General features: G+C 41.6%; 1 protein-coding gene across 2 annotated transcripts in view; it reads left to right on the top strand.

Annotated features, from left to right (window-relative positions):
* Nucleotides 1-3229: 3229 nt before the first annotated feature.
* Nucleotides 3230-16510, top strand: part of NRIP1 (nuclear receptor interacting protein 1) — a 147419-nt gene continuing 134138 nt past the window's right edge. The window contains exons 1-2 of one of the 2 annotated variants that reach the window (XM_084843513.1): nt 3230-3321; nt 3539-3801. The gene's annotated coding sequence lies outside the window, so the exon portion shown is untranslated. Of the gene's footprint in view, nt 3322-3478; nt 3518-3538; nt 3802-16510 lie in introns of those variants that run through there. The other variant, XM_084843514.1, reaches the window with a different exon arrangement.

Raw genomic sequence — 16510 nt, 5'->3', positions numbered from 1 at the left:
GGTATAATAAACATGGAATGACTTCTTACTAATGCTGCTGTTTCCATACACATATTTGAAACCAGGAGTTATAGAATATATGACTCAATAAATGATATACTGTTGACCATTATATATAATCTTGACAAAACACTTAGATTTCAGAAGTAGTACAGATGTACTATGGATTCTTTCCTATTCATTTTGAAGTTGCTTTTCAAACTCCAGACTTGTGGTAATAGCACAAGATTGAAAAACTGCTCCACTATGAACAGTGAAAAGAATCTGCAGCATCACTCCATCTAATAGCAAACTGAACTGGTGAGTGCTGACAGAACTGTAACCAAAATGGGGCCACTGAGAAACAAGACAAGGGTATCAGGGTGCTTGGGGAAACCCCAAGGTTTGCAAAGTGTGTGTGTGTGTGTGTGTATGGAAAAATCCTAACAAAAACTAAAAATAAATACCCCCCCCCCCAAATAATCCCCAAACAGAGGACTGAGCATACTCAGTGGCCACAGAATCCTGAGTGTCTGCTGCAGGAGACGGAGGATGAAAATCAAGGGGAGGGGGAAAGAATGGAGTATCCTGGGAGAGGGCATGGCTGGCTGACTGAACAGGAGAACACCACACTGCAACATTTTGTTGCAGGTCCCACTTGTATCTATACTACTCCTGGAGTCTAAATGCTTAGGACTAGTTTTATATATGATTACGCAGTTTCTATATTCCTTATAAATGTCCACATCTCATTCCTGAAACTCCAGTTCTTTTTTTCTTTTTAAAATGTAAGCACTTTATTGTAAATCTCTGAATGTGCAAAAGAACAGAAAGTAGCTTACACATCATTATAGTTCTCATTTTTCTGTTACAGATTTCAGTAATAAAATAACTAGAACAAGCATACTTAGATTACCAATGAGAATTAAACCAATGATTTATGTTTTCTAGATTCGTGCATAAATGGCAGGTGCACCTGTTTTCTGAGACGTTCATGAAAATTCCAGTTATTTCTATTTTCATTGGTTTTGCTTAAATGTTATTCTTACTGAACTTTATGAAACTACTTCTCTAAGTTGCTTTGTATATGAGTTCAGTGTCAATGCACTGAGGTTATATTATGTTATTATACTTTCTACAAAACCCTTCATTCTGTTTGACAATAAAACAGCACTTCCTTAAGTAAATCACGACCTGCCCTTCTCAACCTCTTAAATACAGCAATAATAGTAAAATTGCAAGTGAATTCTGCAATAGATGTAATTACTTTTGTCTTTCTTTCTGCTTCCTTCATGTTTCTTTTCTTTTACTACTTTACACACATGAATGTATATGGATCCATTCTAGCCATTGATGGAAATAATTTCTTAAAATTGAACCCAATTTGTAGCATATATAAGACAGTATTCCTTGCCTATTCATAAACTGTTTTCTTAAATCAAATTCTAAACTCACTTAGGGAAAATTCAGATTCTTCTCTACAATTTCTCCTCCTCTTGAATGGTGCTCTTCCCACTCTACAGACAGGCAATCATGCTAAGTGTAACAGTACACTTTTCTTCCAAAAAGCTACTGGCTTCAGCACTTCAGGTGACTGCCTTGAGTACCCCATAGAGGATGGGAAAAATGTCTGAATCAGCCCTTTACCCCAAGTGACTTTTAAATACTTCTAGCCGTTACTACTAATCAGAAGTAAAGCATGTAGTCATCATTGGAAAGCAACCCCCCTCATTAAATAATTCCTCCAGTGAATAAGATGTTTGAAGCCATCTACTCCAGAGTAGCCCCCCCTGGCAATTACTCACCTGCAAAGCCTATCAGCACTAGTCTTATAGTTGCCTTAGCCAAGGCTTCAGGATTGGGTTGGACTCTGAAGTCTTAATGCATGAGGCTGTTTGCCTTATTTTCCATATAATTATGACAATCACAGACAGCTTTCTGGCCCAAGGCTGGATTCTTCACCCATCACCCCTCCCCCACCCATTGCCACAATTAACCCATATAATTGTTGCATAATCAGAAAGCAGGAACAAAGTGGCGCATCCACTGTCACTGTGTGATCTAGTGATGCAATTGAGCAAGTGTGTACACAATGGAAGGTATTTATAAGCTTCCTTTTCAGAAGTTCTTGAGGAAGTGTGGCTGCTAGGGAGTGCTAAAATGGAAACGAAGAGAAAAACTTTGGTACGCATTCAGACATGATGCATGTGCACCTCTGGATCACAGCCTATACTTTTTCCATGGGGTATAGTTGGAAATACATGTATGTCTTGTCTTCTCCTTTGAAAGTTCTAGGAAGAAGTGTAATTTTACTAAACTTATTCCCTTTCCTCTCAGTAAGGATCAGGAAAATGGAGGCCTCAGATGGGAGAAGCTTCCAAGCTCCGTTACTCCTCACCAGTCACATTCACCCAACTTGATTGGCATGAAGGGAATTTGATATCGTTGGGTTTCCCCCTTTTATGTCCCCTAACCCATGCCCAGGCTTAACAATTCTGGGGGCTTCCACAGTTAAAACCTTGAACGGATGTCTCTAAACAGAATACCCGTCAACTCTATCTCCTTCCCACTTTTAATCTTCCAATCCTTTCAAGTCTGCCTCTAAAGCTGCATGCACAAGGTGTCGTTACATCTTCACAAACTCTTATCATAAAATCAGAATAGTTTAAAATTTGCTTAAATGTGTTGATCAGTCTCTCATTGCCTTCCACACACTCTGAGTCATGGATGGAGAGTCTGTTCTGCATCAGTGATTATAAATGAACATTGAAGTAAAGATCGGAGGAAATGGAATAGTTATTCCAGAATAATCATTGCAAAGTACAAGGGTCTGTCTAATTTTTGTTAATGCAGTGCAAAGCCTTACTCTTTTGGGACGTTGGAATATTCTGAACAGGAACATCCTTAGTTTAATTTTCTCCTGTCGTCTCTCATGAGCTCTGAGCAATATTAAAGATAACTGATATTTTATATATACCCTCCCCCACCCCCACCTGGTCTCTCCATTGGCTATCCTTACATTCAGCTATCAACTTTATTTCAAGCCTCGTCTTGTCCCAGTTCCATATAGGGTGCAGGTAAGAGTACTCCGTGATCACTGTGAAAGATATTCCCCCATTCCTCCGTCGCACACCTGCTTTCTTGTGGCAGGAGAGAAAGAGGTTAAATAACAGAGGAACTTGGCTAAACCGATGAATGGCGAGGAGAGGAGAGCGAAAAGCAGCAGCAGCAGCAGCAGCAGCGGCGGCGGGGGGGGGGCGGGTGACAGGGTGGAAGGGGGGAGGGAGGATCACGGGCTGCGGGTGAGGCTGTGAAAGTCAGCCTCACAGGCATTGCAGCAGAGCCCCGAACGAAGACATCCACACAGACGCAGATACGCTCTGGAGAAGGACGGCGGCGGCGGCGGCCCCGGGGAGCTTTGTGCATGTGTGTGCGCGCGCGCGCGCGCGCGCATATGTGACTGCTGGAGGTGGCGGCTTCGCGAATCGCTTCGGTGCGGGGAGACCAGCGCGTCGTCGCCCTCTTCCTCCTCCTCGCCGCCCCGCGCACCCCTCTTGAGCTGCCGCCGCCGCCTCCGCCAGTCGCCGGAGTTCTCCGCGCTAGAACTAATCGCCGGAGTTCGCGCCCCGCTTTCCGGGGTGGCACTTGGAGCTGGCGGGGGCGCGCCGGCGCGCGCGCTCGGAGCCCCCCCCCCGCGAGTGGACGGACGGGCGGGCGGGCGGCGCGAGCCACGGACCAAGCTGCTCCTTCCCGGGAACGGCCGTTAATAGCCGCAGAAGCGGCCCGGCGCCGGCGGGGACCCTCGGGGGCTCGTCCTTGGAGGTGAGTGCGAGGGCCGCGGCGTGGGCTTTTCGCCTTTTGCGGGCCGGGGGTGGGGGGAGAGGCGGCGGCGGCGGCGGCGGAGGGAAACGGCAAATGGCCGCGGCGGCGGCCGGGGTCTCCGTGGGTAGAGCGAGCGAGAAGCGCTGCTTTGGCAGCCTGACAGAACCAGGGGAGGGATGGAGCGGAGGGGCTGAGGCGACCAGGGAACAATACCGGGGGTTTACTTGGGGTCCCTCAGGAGCGAGGGATTATTTCCGGTGGCGGCCAGTCAGTCAGCCCCCCCTTCCCCCTAATAGCGTTTAGGTTAAGTTTGACCGGTGACTGGAGGAGGGTAGGAAGGCCGGGCAGGCAAAGTTTGTAGTTTGTCCCCTTCCCCTTTTCTCTCTCTTCCTCTCTAGCCTTTTGTTGGGGTTCGTGATGCTTACAAACCACCACATTTCTGAGAGACATTCGCATCCTCCACCTTTCTCCCTCCCCTTTCTTTCCCTGAATTATTTAGGGAGCCACCAAGTCTTGTGCGCAGTAGCTGCAGCTCCACCAGCGGGTCCTCTGCGGGATTTAGAAGGGAAGAGAAAAGCCTGCCGTGCCCCTCAAGAGTCAGCCTTGTTCCTTCCCCCACCCCACTCCCTCGCTCCAAAGTCTCCTTTCATCTTCTCTCCGTTCTAAGCTACCACCTACTCTAAATCGCCTGCACAACCGCGCTAGGCAAGGCCATGCCTCCTTTCTGTCTGTGCTCACCTCTTGTTATTTATTCACTTCCTCTCCATCGTCAAGCTCACGCGCGCGCGCAGGCGGGATAGACGTTAAGATTTTTGTTCCTCCACCTTCTCTTGCGTGTCACATACTAAGCCCTACTCGATCCCCATTTTCCATAAAAGGTGCTTTCTCATGATTTAGTTCCGTAATGTCACACACACCACCCCCAGTGTCTTTTCTTTTTAGCTTAAGCTCTGTATTTCAAGCCCTACCACGTTTTGTTGCACCCTATAGCCTTACTGGTGACTTTCTCACCCTAGGAGGTAATAATATTTGAGGGTAGCTTCCCCGCCTCCTTTCAGTGTGAAAATGGGAAAAATTGAATTTAAAAGATTAAAAACCCTACAGAACATGTTGGGCTGTAGTTGCAAATAGTCACTATCCAAACAGAAATGTTGTTATGTTACTGTAACATCATGGGGTGTGGGTGTGTAATTTTAAGGGTTTAATTCTTTTTTTTATTATTGAAAGTGTTATGATTTGATACGTTTGTCAATCCTTGACCCATATGGACTTCCTGTTTTAAAATATGCAGTATTTGCAAATGTGGCAGTATCGTGTAGGGAAACACTCTAGCGCATTTCTATTTTGCAAGACAAACTTTCTTCTGAAAATCTAGTTTGCGCATCTAACTCAGAACTAATTCTACAATACTGAGGTGCTTTATTCAGCTGGTACCAAACAGATCAGGTAAAATTTTTACTGACTCATGGCACCATATAATATTATACATAAAAATTAGAGTTCATTAGGAAAAGAGCACCAATTCAGCACACTGGATTTCAGAGAAAAAAGGTTACTTCCTCAAGGTAGATATTGTTCCTTTACCTTATTTAATAGAGTCTCTTACAATAGCATATGTGAATGAGTCCCTATTCAAACGTTAACTGGGCCATGAGTTTCTGTGTGACATGTGGCTCAAGGAAAAAAAGTTTCTGATAAAGAGCCTGCAGAACATTGAATATAAAGATATTTGATAGGACAATATTCATGATTATTATTTTTAATGTCTGCAAAACGATGTCTGTTTATTGGGTGGCTGCTGATGTGGTACAAGCAGCTACACTGAAAACTGAAGTGCAAGTTTACAAAAGTACTTGGCTGTCCTTTTTATTTTTGGTAAAAGAGATCATCGTTTGATGTTTGAATAAAATCTGGATCACAAACTGATTATATAAATGGACAAATTACAAATAGATTGATATTGTGGGTGTGGCATGGAGAGTTGTGTGATCTGCTACTGATACTTGTGTGAAGAGGCTGTAGTCTGCACTGTATCCTATGATCTGTCTTTGCTATCTGAATTTACTCTCTATTTCCTGATTACTAAAGAAGTACAAGATTTTGCACAGTTGATCTGAACAGAAGTCTTGTGTCACCCATATTCTTGGCTAATGTTCTACTTTAAAGAGCATGTAAAAAACAAACAGACCATTACACTTAACAGTGAAATAGAGCCATTCCACACGTTACCAAGGAAAACTTTTAAATTTAATTTACCAATTTCTTTTAGGAAAAGCTAAAATTGGCTAGAAGGTTGTCCTTTCATCCATGTCCCCCCAAACCACATTACATCTATCAGAACTTGGATGCTCTTCCTCAGATTATGATTATGATTATTTCATAAGATGCCTAAAACTATTTATTAAGTAAACCCCTGAAGGCTATCAGGAGAAGGAAGCACACATGCAAGAGGAAAGTGCAAACTTTAGTTTCTAGGCAGTGAAAGACAAAACTAAAATGAAATACAAGAGTGCTTGGCATATCCTGAATTTATCCATCGAGATAAACGTGATTTATACTTTAATTTTTACCAGGCATTTGCGTTTTCTTGTGACTCTTCTCTATGCTTAGCGTTCTGCAAATCTTCCTTATGGGGTCTAAAACTGGGTTATAAATTAACAGTGGTTTTATGCCCAAATTGATTTCCTACAAACTTATGATACTTGCTACACAAAGGTTAGAGAACATTTGCATCGTAGTGTAATGTTCAGTCCTGGGTATATAAGGTATAAATTGGTCCTGTATATTTTCTTTGTGTTTTCAAATTGTTCTAAATATTAAAATACTCGGCAAGAATTCTTACACTTTCCTGGTATCACCCTGAAAAACTCAGGAACCTATAACAGTGTTCTTCACTGCAAGGCCTAAAGACCACAGGCGGCTTCCGATCACCTCAAGCCCACCTCTCTCTCTCTCTCCCCCCCACCCTTCAAACTCTCTTTTTGCAGTAGTTGCTCAGTCTCAGCAGGGGCTCTAGCTTTGCCTTGTTGCTTGCTTTTGTGGTGGGCCAGCAGCTGTGATCTGGGCTTTGGGGATAAGGAGTCAGGAGACCTGCCTCTCATCAGCTGTAAGGTGGCTGAGATGGGGGAGAGGAGAATACAGGAGCAATCAGCAAATTAGCTGTGGCGGATGAGAAGCTCAAGGCGGGGAAAAGCAATGTGATTGGCTAGCTGCAGTGGTGCACTGCGCAGGCCCCCAAGTGGCCTCAGTGGTGGCTCTTGAAAAATAGTGAAGATCACTGTTGTACAGCATATTATTTGGACTTTCTGGTGTGTATATCTTGGGGCCAAATTAGATGTGCCATTAAATGTGTATTTGCATTTAACATGTTTTTTTTTTTTTTAATCCAGTTGCAACTGCTGGGCCAGGATGGGGGTGGGGGGATATAACTGACAAGGTCAGAGCGAGCATGGAGGAGGAATGTAACCCTTTCATCCCCTACTGTGGTCCTGAAGAAAATCCCTACTCTGAAGCTATTATTTTCATCTAGAGAAAATTCCTCATTGGTGCCTGTAGGGATTTCTCCCAAGGAAATACTGCTTCAGTAAAGGGACTTTCTTCAGGACTGAAGAAAAGGAGCAAATGGTTAAATCCCTTCACCTGCCTGTTCTGATCATATTAATTATCCCCCTCCCCCCCCAGCAAGCTGATGCAATGTGCAATTTTAAAACAAAGCAAAACAAAAAATAGCATGTTAATTGCTGGGTGGATGTGTTTTGCAATAAATGTGCAAAAAAATTCCTTGTTTCTTTTCTCAACAAATACCTAGATTGTTATAATAATGAAAAATGTAAAGATGTCTTGACTTTACATAAACTCTTCATATATCCTGCTTGTTGGACAAGACTTACACCCTACAAGGCTTCCGTATAACACTGTCTGTGTATTCGTTTTAACTGTAGAGCAGAGGTTCAAATTGTTCTGAGTAATGCTGGAGTTCTTTGGAAGTTTATTAAGATCTCAATGAGACCAGTTTAACACTAGGAGATTTTCCTGAAGGATATTGTCCATTGTTGTTCCCTTGTGATGTACAGCCACGAGAGACCTTTGGTATTCTAGAGTGCAATTTCAGTTTGCACGGATCAACAGTGAGACTTAAAAGGTGGGACCAGTTCTGTGAAATATTGTCAGATAGATGTGCACGATTTCCCTGGAAGTACTGGATCCCTCAGTAAGGATTCGATGGAACTAGAAGCTTTAAGAACCACTTGTGTTCAGAAACTATTGTCATGAGAACAGAGTGTAGTAGAAGGCAAAATTAAGACACTCTTCAGTATTTCTTCCTTCAGAGCAAGCAGTAGGCTTCTCAAGCACATATACAATTATTCTATGGGCTAATTATCTTTAAAGTGGTTTAGACTGCAACTCTGTATCCATTTTTTGGAGAGTAAGCCCCATTGAACTCAGTGGGGCTTACTTTTTAGTAGACATGTGTAGAATGGTGCTTTTAGTGTAGTACCTTCAGGAAGCTTCCAGTTCAAATCACTAGGTGGCTTTAGGCAAGCCAATGTGTCTCAGTCTCAGGTTCCTACTTTATTCATTTCATTTTTATACTGCCTAATAGCTGAAGCTCTCTTAAAGTTGTTGTAAAGGCTACTAAAATAATGTGTATGAAGGAGTTTGAAAACTCCAAAGTGATCTAGAAATTATTATTAGTAGCAGTAATCATTTTCTCATTTATTTTCACATAGTAAATGTGTGAAATTTAAGGGCAATATCTAACAATGCTGGTCCACTTATGCAGTTGACATCGCACTAGTGTAAGCACCTGCTAGTGCTATGCTAAGCTGGCATAATGGGTTTATGTTATCATTACCTCAGTTGTATATGTGAAGCAGCAATGTTGGATATTGCCCTAAGACTTAAAGCCAATTGCCTTTGTAAGACTGAAGTTTGTTATGGGATACCCAGTTTTGGTGGAATTTATTTGGTGTAAATGGCACTCAGTTTTATTAGTATGACTTTGAGAATGATCATATGTTCTCCATGTTTATATTTTATTTCTCTTAGCATGTCTTGAACTGATGTAAAGAAAGACAAATTTATTCTAGAAATAGTAAGAATGGAGCTAGAAACTGCATCTTCTTTGGAACAGGAGTTATTAAAATCAGTAGTTGGATTATATATAAAGGAATGTAGAATAATGTAACCACTTTGCCGTATCTCATTTTAACAAGGTAAAACAAGGAATATAGAACGTTAATTTTAAGCTAATTTAGAATGTTTACATAAGAAATACAAACATACCGGTAAGTTAATTTAAAAAATGTACTGAAGACTTCTGTTTTACTATGGCAAAAATAGCCCATCAATTCAGATGCAGCAGCTATATTTTCTGGAAAATGAGAACTCTTTAAAACGCCCTTATTTTTTCTACTGCTAGTGGATTCGTTATAGAGTTTGCTGTTTTATAGATTGAGCTTGCTGTATTTTTTTATTAATGTTTTTTTAAACGGATTGGTCAGATTAATGGATAATAGGTTTATAAATGGCTGACACCCATGATACCTAACTGGAACATCCATGTGCAAAGGCAGATGCACACAATATGGGAAGTTGATGCCTTCATGCCCTGTTTGTGCACTTCCCTGAGCCAGAACGTTAGATTAGATAGATCTTGGCTCTTTTTATGTTTTTTCTTCCACTGAATAAGTTTCTTGTCCTACTGATTATAAAGATACATAATCTTGATTTATTTCACTCCGCATATCCTAATTGGCACTCCCATTTTTGGGGTTGCATCCAGATATCTGCCTGTAGAAGGAGCAGGCAGAGGCTGACTTTCCCATCCCCTCTCTTCCTGCCAGATCCCCGTATCCCCCCCCCACCAAAATGCTTCCCCAGCATCGGGGGGACCTTGCTGAGTGGGTGGGCTATAGCACAGAAGGCTGAGGTAGAGAAAGGAGTTTGTAGAAAATTGGGAAGAGAAACCTTATATTTCTCTTCCCAGTGGGGCAGAAGATTTCCACCTGATTTCTTGCAAACTCCCCATTCCCTCTCAGCTCCCTGTGCCATAGCCCCCCCCCCCCATGCAGTACGATCCCTTAACCCCTGGAACATTTTGGAGGGGACTTCCAGGACTGGCAGGGAGAAGAGGGGGCAGGAAAGTCAATTTCTTCCATGGGTGGATATTTGTTATTTAACCCAGTGTGTGTTGGTGTGGATTTAATAGTGTGCAAATTCAAAATTAGTATAACATTCTGGGTCAAATATTACGTGAAATATTAAAAACATGTTGCACATTGCATCTAGCAAGGATTGTTTCTCCTTTTGAAATATTTAATAGAAGGGGTAATATTTTTCTTACCCCAGAAAGGTTAGTTTCTTTTTTTCTAAATGGCAGATTCACTAGTCATAAACTGCTCAAAAGCCTTATCTCATGGTGTTGACCCAAATAACACTAGTTCTGTATGTTTCCTCATCCTCCATACTTGGTCTGCAACAACAGCAGCAGTGCTGTACCATTACTAGGTAAATTATCTGAATTCATATATTCTATTTTCTTTTCCTTTTGTGTAATTAGAAGAGGTAGACTAGCTTAATGTGCACATAATGTTAAACTGAATATTTATCTTTTATTTTCAAGTAAATATATGTTCATCTTAAATAAATTCTACAAAATGCATGTGCTTATCATTACTTTAAACGGGCTGTAAAAACCTAAATGTTTCAGTCCGCTTTTAATTGATGCTGCAGCATATTCTGTGTTTTACATTTTATAGTTTTAATCGTTGCTAAAAAAAAAATTATTTGCATTTAAATGGTATTTTAATGGTGCTGTTTTAGTTACGTTATCTATGTTTATCTCTTTAAAATTTCTCTCTTTAGAATTTCGGTTAACTTGACCAACATTTTTTCACCTTGAAGTCATTATTTTTTCCAATAGCTAGATAAATTAAAAAAGAAAGAAAAAGAACTACAGATCTTTATCCCGAGGACAAGGAATTAATACAAATATTTCTATGACTGAGCCAAAGTGTGAACTATAAATTTTTTTCCACAGAAGCATAGATTAAAGCCACCCCATACCAGCGTAACTCTGCAATTGAAATAAATTGCGGAATTGTGAATTCTTAAGGGGACAATCCCATGCATGTTTAGACAGAAAAAGTCCTACAACTCCCAACATTCCCGAGCCAGCATAGCTTGTTGTAGGACTTTTTTATGTATAAACATGCATATGACTGTTCCGTAAAGCATTCACAATTCTTCCATTGAATGAGACTGAAACAAGCCTAACTTTATCTATATCATGCCCACACTTAACAGTTTATTATTAGGTTAGTATGTGAGTATAAATCATTTATAGATGAACATTTTAAATAAAAGTTCAGTGGGGGAATTAAGCACAGACTGTACATAAATACACTGTGACATAGAAATATGTAGGTTGCATTTTGGACATCAAGAAGGCCTCCAGATTGAAAGTCGTCTCAAGGAAAATCCTTACTCTATGAAAAATTGCTCCAGCACTGTGGTTTGGTGTAAATTAAGTAGATTTGAGTGATATAGAATATCTTCTAGCATTAAAATCCTATCATTTATTGTAAAGTAGGTCATGAAGAGACTGAAAACATGTTGCTTAGAAAACTGAGCAACTCCTTCGAAGGAAAGCTGGTGAGGGTTTAGAAGCTATTTTGCTTGTTAAGATGAGCCTACACAGAAAGATGATCAAATGGGACTCGTTTTATGAATGCAAAACTGTATACATCTTAGATATTATGACATTTGTTGGCATTTCATATTAGTTGTGTTTCTTTATTCTGTAGACATTTCCGTATACATTGCCTCAGGTTTATTTAGTATCATTTATTGTTTAGATCACATCCTTCTCGCCACCAAGGACCACATCTGATGTTGGATATGGGCTTCAGACCACATACAGTCTTATTTATTTATTTGATTTGTACCCTGCCTTTCTACTAAAAAATGACACTCAAGGCGGCTTACTGGCACAGTTAAAATCTATTAAAACAATACATTAAATTACAATGATGATATAATAATTATAGAATAAAAAAATAAAAAAACACCATCCAACTCAGCAGACTCGCTTACAGGCCAAAGGCCCCCCACACATACACACGCTCATGCACATATTCTCCCAGCCCCCATTGCTTGTTTGCTTTTTTACTTCTTAAAAAGCCACTCCCATGGGGCTCTTATGGTTCCTCCCACAGAAGTCCTGTTCCTAGAGCATCCTCCTGGAAGTTCCATGGTTCTTGCTGTAATCGTCCCATTCCTAGACAAAATTCCAGGACAAAAATGGTGATTTGCAGTTGCAGAGAGATGGAGATGAGTTGCAGATTAGTGATGATGGCTGGGAGTTTCGGCAGGGGGGGATGTGCACAAGAGGACTGAAGAGGGGTTTGGTTGTGGACACCTAAGAACATAAGAAGAGCTGTACTAGACCAAGGGTCCATCTAGTCCAGGATTCTGTTCAGACAATGTCCAACCAGATGTCAACCAGGAAGACACAAGCAGGACACAAGTGCAACAGCACCCTCCTGCCCATGTTCCCCAGCACATAGGCACACTGCCTCTGATACCGGAGATATCACACCTGCTGTGGATAGTTTAAATTAGCTTATATTGGTGCCACGTATAGGACAGAAAAAATTCCACTACTGTATTTTGCATAGAAAAAAAACATTTCTAAACATGTATTTTCATAAAATATATTGGTAACATAATGAATAGATGAAATAACAGTCAAATTTAGCAGTTTAATTGTTATAATTATCATTACACACAGACAGTATAGTTATTTGTAAACAAGGAGAGGGGGTAAATTAAAACCAAAGTACACAGTAGTCCAAATTTAAAAGTAAGTTATTAATTCACCTGATTATTCACAAGTCAAATCAAAGCCAAAATGAAAGTTCTTGTTCCATCTAATATATTGCAAGTGAAAGCAAAATCATGACTAGACCTGTAATTTTATTAAACTACATTAAAGTATGTTTTATTGAAATTTCTATCCTAATCAAATATTAGTTCAGGTATTTTGGTTATTGGAAAAAAAAAACCTTTTGAGATATATATTCAGCAAGAAAAACGAACATGGTATACTTTCTTTTAGTTTTGTTTACTAAATATATGCCAAATAAAGAAATTGTGGCAGGATACCTAATACTTTGGAAGACAGAAACAAAATTCAAAGTGATTTTGATAGACTGGAGCGCTGGGCAGAAAACAACAGAATGAAATTTAATAGGGATAAATGCCAAGTTCTTCACCTAGGAAAAAGGAACCAAATGCACAGTTACAAGATGTGGAATACGTGGCTCAACAACACTACAAGTGAGAAGAATCTTGGAATTGTTGTAGATCACAAGCTGAAGATGAACCAACAATGTGATGTGTCTGCAAAAAAGGCCAATGGTATTTGGGGCTGCATTAATAGAAGCATAGCTTCCAAATCCCGGGAAGTACTAGTTCCCCTCTACTCAGCACTGGTTAGGCCTCATAACTGTGTGCAGTTCTGGGCACCACACTTTAAGAAGGAATGCAGACAAGCTGGAGAGGGTTCAGAGGAGGGCAACAAAGATGATCAGGGGACTGGAAACAAAGCCCTATGAGGAGAGACTGAAAGAACTGGACATGTTTAGCCTTGAGAAGAGAAGACTGAGGGGAGATATGATGTTGTTGTTGTTGTTCAGTCGTGTCCGACTCTTCGTGACCCCATGGACCATAGCACGCCAGGCCTTCCTGTCCTGCGCTCTCTCCCGGAGCGTGCTCAAGTTCATATTCATTGCATCCGTGATGCTATCTAGCCATCTCATCCTCTGCCGTCCCCTTCCCTTTGGCCTTCAGTCTTTCCCAGCATCAGGGTCTTTTCCAGGGAGTTTTCTCTTCACATTAGGTGGCCAAAATATTGGAGCTTCAGCTTCATTATCTGTCCTTCCAATGAGCACTCAGGGTTGATTTCCTTTAGGATGGACTGATTTGACCTCCTTGCAGTCCAGGGGACTCGTAAGAGTCTTCTCCAGCACCACAGTTCGAAAGCATCAATTCTTCGGCGCTCAGCCTTTCTTATAGTCCAGCTCTCACAGCCATACATTACTACTGGGAAAACCATAGCTTTGATTAGATGGACCTTTGTCGGCAAGGTGATGTCTCTGCTTCTTACTATGCTGTCTAGGTTGGCCATAGCTTTCCTCCCAAGGAGCAAGCGTCTTTTAATTTCATGGCTACAGTCACCGTCTGCGGTGATCTTGGAGCCCAAGAAAGTAAAATCTGTCACAGCTTCCATTTCTTCCCCTTCTATATGCCAGGAAGTGATGGGGCCAGATGCCATGATCTTAGTTTTTTTAATGTTGAGTTTCAAACCAGCTTTTGCACTCTCCTCTTTCACCCTCAGCAAGAGGCTCTTTAGATCCTCTTCGTTTTCTGCCATTAGGGTGGTATCGTCTGCATACGGAGGTTGTTGATAATTCTCCCAGCAATCTTAATTCCGACCTCTGATTCATCCAACCCGGCATTTCTCATGATGTACTCTGCATATAAGTTAAATAAGCAGGGTGACAATATGCAGCCTTGTCGTACTCCTTTCCCAATTTTGAACCAATCGGTTGTTCCATGTCTGGTTCTTACTGTTGCTTCTTGACCCTCGTACAGGTTTCTCAGGAGACAGGTAAGGTGGTCTGGTACCCCCATCACTTTAAGAATTTGCCACAGTTTGTTGTGATCCACACAATCAAAGGCTTTAGCGTAGTCAATGAAGCAAAAATAGAAATTTTTCTGGAATTCTCTTGCTTTCTCCATGATGCAGCGAATGTTGGTGATTTGATCTCTAGTTCCTCTGCCTCTTCGAAACCCAGCTTGTACTTCCGGTAGTTCTCGGTTCGCATACTGCTGAAGCCTATCTTGTAGGATTTTGAGCATCACCTTTCTGGCATGTGAAATGAGCGCAATGGTGCGGTAGTTTGAACACTCTTTGGCGTTGCCCTTCTTTGGAATTGGAATGTAAACTGACCTTTTCCAGTCTTGTGGCCACTGTTGAGTGTTCCAGATTTGTTGGCATATTGAATGCAGCACTTTAACAGCATCATCTTTTAGGATTTTAAATAGCTCGGCTGGAATACTGTCATCTCCGCTAGCTTTGTTGTTACTAATGCTTCCTAAGGCCCACTTGACTTCACTCTCGAGGATGTCCGGCTCAAGTTCAGTGACCGCACTATCATGGCTATCAGGGACATTCAGATCTTTCCTGTATAGTTCTTCTGTGTATTCTTGCCACCTCTTCTTAATCTCATCTGCTTCTGTTAGGTCCCTGCCTTCTTTGTCCTTTATCATGCCTGTCTTTGCACAGAACGTTCCCTTGAGATCTCCAATTTTCTTGAAGAGATCTCTAGTCTTTCCCATTCTGTTGTTTTCCTCGATTTCTTTGCATTGTTCATTTAAGAAGGCCTTCTTGTGTCTCCTTGCTATTCTCTGGAACTCTGCATTCAGTTGGGTATATCTTCCCCTTTCTCCCTTGCTTTTCACTTCCCTTCTTTCCTCAGCTACTTGTAAAGCCTCATCAGACAGCCACTTGGCTTCCTTGCATTTCTTTTTCTCTGGGATGGATTGAGTTGCTGCCTCCTGAACAATGTTACGGACCTCCGTCCATAGTTCCTCAGGCACTCTGTCTATCAGGTCTAATCCCTGAAATCTATTCCTCACCTCCACTGTATATTCATCAGGGATATGATTGAGGTCATACCTGAACGGTTTAGTGGTTTTCCCGACGTTCTTCAATTTAAGCCGAAATTTTGCAAGAAGCAGCTCATGATCTGAGCCACAGTCAGCTCCAGGTCTTGTTTTTAGTGACTGTATGGAGCTTCTCCATCTTTGGCTGCAAAGGACATAATCAATCTGATTTCGATATTGACCATCTGGTGACGTCCATGTGTAGAGTCGCCTCTTGTGCTGTTGGAAAAGAGTGTTTGCTATGATCAGCATGTTCTCTTGGCTTCATTTTGTACACCAAGGCCATGCCTGCCTGTTATCCCGGTGATTTCTTGATTTCCTACTTTAGCATTCCAATCCCCTATGATGAAGAGGACATCTTTTTTTGGTGTTAGTTCTAGAAGGTGTTGTAGGTCTTCATAGAACCGATCAACCTCAGCTTCTTCGGCCTCAGTGGTTGGGGCATAGACTTGAATTACTGTGATGTTGAATGGTTTGCCTTGGATTCGTACTGAGATCATTCTATCATTTTTTAAGATTGTACCCCAGTACTGCTTTTCCCACCCTTTTGTTGACTATGAGTGCTACTCCATTTCTTCTAAGGGATTCTTGCCCACAATAGTAGATATGATGGTCACCTGAATTAAATTCGCCCATGCCTGTCCATTTTAGTTCGCTGATTCCCAAGATGTCGATGTTCAATCTTGCCATCTCATGTTTGACCACCTCCAGCTTACCTTGATTCATTGATCTGACATTCCAGGTTCCTAAACAATATTGTTCTTTACAGCATCGGATTTTCTTTTCACCACCAGACACATCCACAGCTGAGTGTCCTTTCGGCTTTGGCCCAGCCGCTTCACTCTTTCTGGCGCTACTTGGAAATACCCTCTGCTCTTCCCCAGTAGCATATTGGACACCTTCCGACCTGAGGGGCTCATCTTCCGGCGTCATCTCTTTTAGCCTTGTGATACGTTCCATGGGGTTTTCTTGGCAA

This window comes from Heloderma suspectum, chromosome 3 (assembly GCF_057233095.1).
Source record: "Heloderma suspectum isolate Gila_16-S chromosome 3, 16-S_ref, whole genome shotgun sequence".
NCBI lineage: Eukaryota > Metazoa > Chordata > Lepidosauria > Squamata > Helodermatidae > Heloderma > Heloderma suspectum.
Note: the sequence above shows the minus strand (reverse complement) of the source record. Positions and strands in the feature narration are given on the sequence as shown.